Source organism: Hylaeus anthracinus, unplaced genomic scaffold (genome assembly GCF_026225885.1).
Source record: "Hylaeus anthracinus isolate JK02 unplaced genomic scaffold, UHH_iyHylAnth1.0_haploid 3, whole genome shotgun sequence".
Classification (NCBI taxonomy): Eukaryota; Metazoa; Arthropoda; class Insecta; order Hymenoptera; family Colletidae; genus Hylaeus; species Hylaeus anthracinus.
The window spans coordinates 909,943-916,000 of NW_026535284.1; the positions used below are offsets into that span (position 1 = coordinate 909,943).

The following is a 6,058-nucleotide window of genomic DNA, read 5'->3' on the forward strand; positions in this document are numbered from 1 at the left end:
TAAAGTTACATTGTTCGACTATAAAGTATCTCGAATGATGAATTTGCTTCTACATAGTTGAAAATCTCGTATTCTTGCCTATAAAGATCCATTGGTTAAATGTTTTGTCTCGATTATTTTACCAATTTGAGTTTAAGTTTAACTAAAGTTGAATGTGTTATCTGATATCAACAAAAGTTTTGTGTTAAAATAGTGAAAAGTTGTAAGCGTAACATATGTTTAATGTTATCTGAATATTGACAGAAAACAACGGTTGACTAAATTCTCAGAATTTATATTTAGCGAGTCTTGAATTTATTACACATTATTTGCGTTAGTTTAACATAAAAAGGATGTCATAAATTATTTGTAACATTTAATTTGTGTACGTTTTTACAGAAAAATTGTGTTATTTAAATCGAATAACATTCATGATCTATAAAGTTAACACTAACAAAGAAAGTTCGACAATTGTCACACGCTGAAAAATTTGAATTTTTGCAGAAATAAAGTTCATGGGATTCTAATCACTGTGCCCTTTTCCATAAACGTAAACCAGCTCTCTCAAACAAAAATATTAAGCTACGAAAACAGTTTGTTGACACCTATAAAGAATGGACAACCGAAGATTGGAAAAGAGTTATTATCGAAAAAGTGATTAGAATAATATAGAAAATGGGAGATCAGTTTGAATCCTTTAAGGTTTCAAAAGTACATAGAACGCATTGCTGGAAGTCTAAGTGGAAGAAATTTATTAAAGATAAAGTGAGAAATGAATAAAGAGATCCACTATTTCTAACGCACAATTTATTGTATTAGAATACAGTTCATACATACACAGAACGCATGGCAGAAAGTCTTGTAACAAATTTAAATGTTTATGATGAAGTGAAAATAAAAAAAGTGGTCCACTATTTATAAGACACAATTTATTGTATTAGGACACTTATTCTCTTTGCACAATGTTTCTTATTTGCACAAAATGAACATTTACTGTAATTTGTATTACGAACTGCACACTCAAACACCATATATTTCTTTCCACAACGACAAGGTAGATATTTCATTACTTATAACCATATACTTCCCAATACAATATCACTACACGTAGCCTTTAAAATAATTATTCAATTTGCAACGTCCAAATGTCACAAATACAAACTGACGGGTTATACATGTTAAGAATGACAAATGTCACAAATACAAACTGACAGAAGCCTGGCAAAATATAATAATCCACCTTCAGTTGTTCATGAATTGTGGGAAAGAACACAACAGGAATGGTACAATATTGAGCCACAAATAATCACAAATTTAATTGACAGTATGGCTCGTAGATTAGAATCATTAAGAAAAAGTAAAGAAAAGTGGACGAAATACTAGGTTGAAACCTTAATTCGTCGAGTATAATTAAAGTGCAAAACAGTAAACATTGTTTCAAAACACAATTATTATAAAATATTCTGTACATTATTAATGTTAATGAAAATAAACCATTACATTTCATTAATCAGATGTCACTTCAATAATATATTTGGCTGAGCGGTTCGACGATAACCAGGAAGCAACGATGATTGAAGTTGCGTAACCTTTTTTGGGAGACCCTAATACTACTATATACAGATCGATCGGAAATGTTCAATCGTAAAGCGGCAAGAAAAGGACCAACTAAAAGGACCAACGTATCATATTCTCCATCAACTCGGTCTGTCACACGTGTGTCAAGCTGCGACGTCTACTAAAAACTTAATTATACATTCCGTTTAGCTATAACGCTTTAACTGGTTCTAGGTACGAATAACTCATAAAACCTGTATCGAAACATTTGACTTCCCGATGCCAATGAACCTCAAACACCACGTGAATAATCCTTTTTATCACAGAACTCTGTCGCCCGTTGAACTGGAGCTCTTCTTGGTAGTAATTCGGAGAGCGTAGAAGGAAACAATTAATCTTGTCATTTACGTTCACGCATTTGAATATCCATCGTGTCTAACATTCTGTCGACGAGTTCCGTCTTCCTTCCACCGATTCGTCTCATCTTTTCTCAGTGGCGTGTTACAACCTCGCGAGTCCAACAAACAAAATGTATCTTGAGGTTCCATTCGAAGAAAAAAGAAACAGAGAACGAATGAAATTGAATTAAATTTCATTTTATGGAAACAACATAATAAAATATGTTGCACAACCACAAGGGGGTTCTGCCCCCTTTGCGAAATAATTAGAATAAATAATTGTAACCCTTTACGCTCGAGACATTTTTCTACAGAATTAAATCCAGTTTTATAATAAATTTCTGTGAAACAAAAAACATCTACGAACATTCATGACTCGACGTATTATTTCAATTAATAATCAGCTGTATTCTGATATTAGTAAAATTGAAATTGTACGTTCAAAAAGTTACTTTTAAGAGAACTCCCCTCTTGAGAGATATGCAGACACAAGTTTGAGAAACGCTGCGTTAATGGTCCCCGGAGTTTTTTCTTTTCAAAGTTCGAAAGGCCCCTCCGAAGTTTTCGTTTTAGTTTTCTCTATTTTTGTCGTTTTTTTTCCAACGTGTAAACAGGTCGATAAATCGAGCGTTCGCAAGTTCAAGGCTAATCATCGCCGTTCCCTAAAGTGTCTTATTTTTAGGACTCTCCAGGTTTCTGGACATACCTGGCACCATCAACTCCCGAATTCTTCAACGAGACGAGTTCTAACTCTGACCCCCCTCATTCTCCTTTTTATACTTATTTTCTGCCTAAGACTGGAAATTTAGCGAGGGCCTTTCGAGGACCGAATCAAGTTTGTTTGAAACGGACAAAGTTGACTTGGCTACGAGACTGTTTGAAAGAATGTTGTTATTTGAAATAGTTTATTTCACAGTATCAAAATTCTTTGAAAATTTTAGAGAAACAAATGGTTAATCCATAGAAACAAAAATAAGAAAGAGACCTGGAAATGTTATGATTTAAATTTTATAAAAACTTATGTTCTTGCCATAGGTTTTACAATTAACTACTTCATCTTCTTATTACAAAGTGTTTTGGAAATTACAGATGACAAATAAAATTGAATGATCAAACAAACTTTCTCATTCGATGCAACCGTACCCCGTTCGTTAGTCGTAAAATTCAGGTGTTATTTAATTGAATACTACAAATAAGAATACTTTAATTGAATGCTGTTACACCGTGGCCATAAGATAGAAGCGCAACCATGAGACTAGTCGAAATAGAGGAAAATAACTCGCGACTGTCTGCATTTCTGTCAAGGTGATCATGCCTAGTTTATTATGCGACATGAAAATAAAACCAGAGACTCCACTTTGTAAGCAACGAATCGTAGAATCGACGATGAATCCTGCGGTATTGTAGCATTTTGACGACTGTTTATTCCTTTTTGGATATGAATTCTGCAACAAAGAAGAGACTTAAATAAAATATCAATTTGTAAGACACAGTTTCGTTTTAATCTTGACAAATGTGTTGCGTTCAATTTTATCATTTTTATTTTCTTTAAAACTAACCTCAGAATGTAATTTCAATAATAATTTTTAATCTTATTATTTTGTAAAATATACTATTGTGTAAAAGTTTTAAGCCACCATGTGAGCTTGCATTACGCTTAAATAAATCTATGTGTACATTTATTTACACTTTATATACGCTTTATATACAATATAATTGCGAACAATTATTTACAAGATTCAAAGGAGATTGAAACATTGAAATTTATAAGTTGGCCTCTTGGAAGTCCCGGGTTAAATATTATTGAACATTCCTGCGATTATTTGGACAGGGCTCAAAGAAAAGGAGAGCCAAATGTGCAGATGAACTATTTGAGATATCACAAATCAAGTGGTAAAGCATTCCGAATGGAATAATTAAAAAATTATAGGAAAGTTGTTTAAGAAGAGTCGACGTTGTCGCGAAGGTAAAAGGAGTTCGAAGTATTAAATTCTCCTTTGAATTTATACTGTTTTTATCTAATTTCGGAGAGTACAATAATAATGGTAAAATAAAATATATTAACTAAACAGAGTAATTTTTGTACCTTTACTCAATTGTTCCTAACTCCGGTATTTATCCATAGATTTTATTAAACAAAAGCTTGTTTTCATCGTAAATGTGCGATTTATGCGTAAACAATAAGAAACTGGACATAATTTGACAGTTTCTATTTTTGCATGACGATTGAAGAAATTTTCGTGTTCTATTTTAACCGAAATAATCGCAGTTTCCCATATACCATCTGATCAAATTTAACCCGGACTAGTTAAAAAAAACAACATTTTTATGTATTTTAATACAAATCTTTATTATCGCCTTCAAAATAGGCACCTTTTGAGCCAATACAAGCATGCCAACGGTTAATCCAATTTTCCATACACTTCTTATAGGCCTCGACCGGGATGGCCTTTAGTTCCTTCAGCGAATTTCTTTTTATGGCCTCAATCGATTCATGGCGTGTTCCCCGAAGCGGATATTTGAGTTTCGAAAACAGAAAAAAGTCACAGGGAGCTAAATCTAGCGAGTACGGTGGCTAAGCAATGACTTTTGTTTCGTGTTTGGCTGAAAATTTAGTCACAATCAGGCTAGAATGCTAGAAAATTCAAATCTTTCGGTACGAGTCTGGCGGCATCGCGCTTCATACCCAAAACATTAACCACAATGAGTTGAGTCGATCCATAAGAAATGTTGAAAGCCTCTGCTATCTCTCTAATGCCAACCCGATGATTTCCAAGTACGATTTCCTTCACTTTTTCAATATTATCGTCATTAACAGACGTGGATGAACGACTCGCATGAGGCAAGTTTTCTACGACTTCACGACCCTCACTGAATGCTTTATGCTACTCAAATACTTGAGTTCTCGATAGGGTAGACTCCCCATAACACTTTTGTAACATTTTTAAAGACTGCGTAGCCGTAATTCCATTGGAAACATAAAGTTTCAAGCAAACTCGTTGTTCCATTTTTTTTTTCCATAGCAAAAATCGCCAGACAATCTTTGGACTTCACACGAATGTCAAAGAAGGTTATACCAAACTAGAAAAAAAATATTTTACCCATTCAGTTTAGGCGAGCGATTTAAATGGACTAGTCCGGGTCAAATTTGATCAGATGGTATGTACATTGGTCCGTAACACATAAATTATTGAACCAATTGGAAAATAATGGAAAATGCAATGGTTGGAAATTTGATTATCTTTAATATAGCATCTTGCGCGACGCAATAGGACGTTTCTAACTCGAGATATGGCCTAAAATGTGAAGGTATATCAGAAAAAAATCGAAAAAAATTCAAAAATTCATATAAAATAAACCTATCCATAGAAACATTTTTCATTGCGATTTTCGAGTTTTGCAGGTCAAAATACGTAAGAAAAAAAATTGTGGCCTTGAATGTACATTCTTTTTTATTTTGTAAACTAGAAGTTACGAAATTAACAAAAAAGAAATAATTAATCGATAGAAGTATTGAAGCAATAATTATTTGCACAACTGTTTAATTTTTAAAACTTGATTTAAAAAAAAAGAAAACATTAATGTAAAAGTATATAATACTTCCTTCGTGGGATTTCGTTTTGATTTTATAATTATTGCAACTCTTGTAAGCGTTAAATAAACTAAATTATTAGTTATTCGAAGTGGGATCTTCTTCAATTCCTCTATTAAAGCTATTTTTAAAAGTATACTTTCCTGGAAATTTGATGTTTTCTAATTCGTACGGAGCAATAAACTAATGTGTTTACGTTACAAACTCTACTGCAAATGGTTCGTCATAAATAGACCGCGGATCATTATGCATTTATAGCAAATTTGAACGCGCAAGAAATTACAAAATGCAAACAATATGCAAGAATATAAAAAAGCTAGAAAGTAACGTTCAGGTTGTAATATTTGCAGAATAAAATGAATTCCTATTTAGGTCCAATTTTTGTAGGCACGTTCGCGAAGATTTTATTTTGCATAAAGATCCGCAGTTTAGTCATAAGAATCGTACAAATACTTATTGCTTCTATACTTTTACCTACTTTTCGGATTTTTTTTGTTAATTTCACAAAAATTATATTAACTAGTAAATGTTG

General features: G+C 32.7%; 2 long non-coding RNA genes across 2 annotated transcripts in view; one reads left to right on the forward strand and one right to left on the reverse strand.

The window, feature by feature from the left end:
• The first annotated feature begins 333 nt into the window (after positions 1 to 333).
• On the forward strand, positions 334 to 1,997 carry LOC128894321 (uncharacterized). Its single transcript, XR_008461509.1, has 3 exons — positions 334 to 1,147; positions 1,194 to 1,770; positions 1,863 to 1,997. It is a non-coding gene; the product is annotated as an uncharacterized LOC128894321 (long non-coding RNA).
• Positions 1,998 to 3,241: 1,244 nt separating this feature from the next.
• Positions 3,242 to 6,058, reverse strand: part of LOC128894322 (uncharacterized) — a 114,003-nt gene continuing 111,186 nt past the window's right edge. Inside the window, exon 3 of the long non-coding RNA XR_008461510.1 lies at positions 3,242 to 3,379. This is a non-coding gene — a long non-coding RNA (uncharacterized LOC128894322). The remainder of the gene's footprint in view (positions 3,380 to 6,058) is intronic.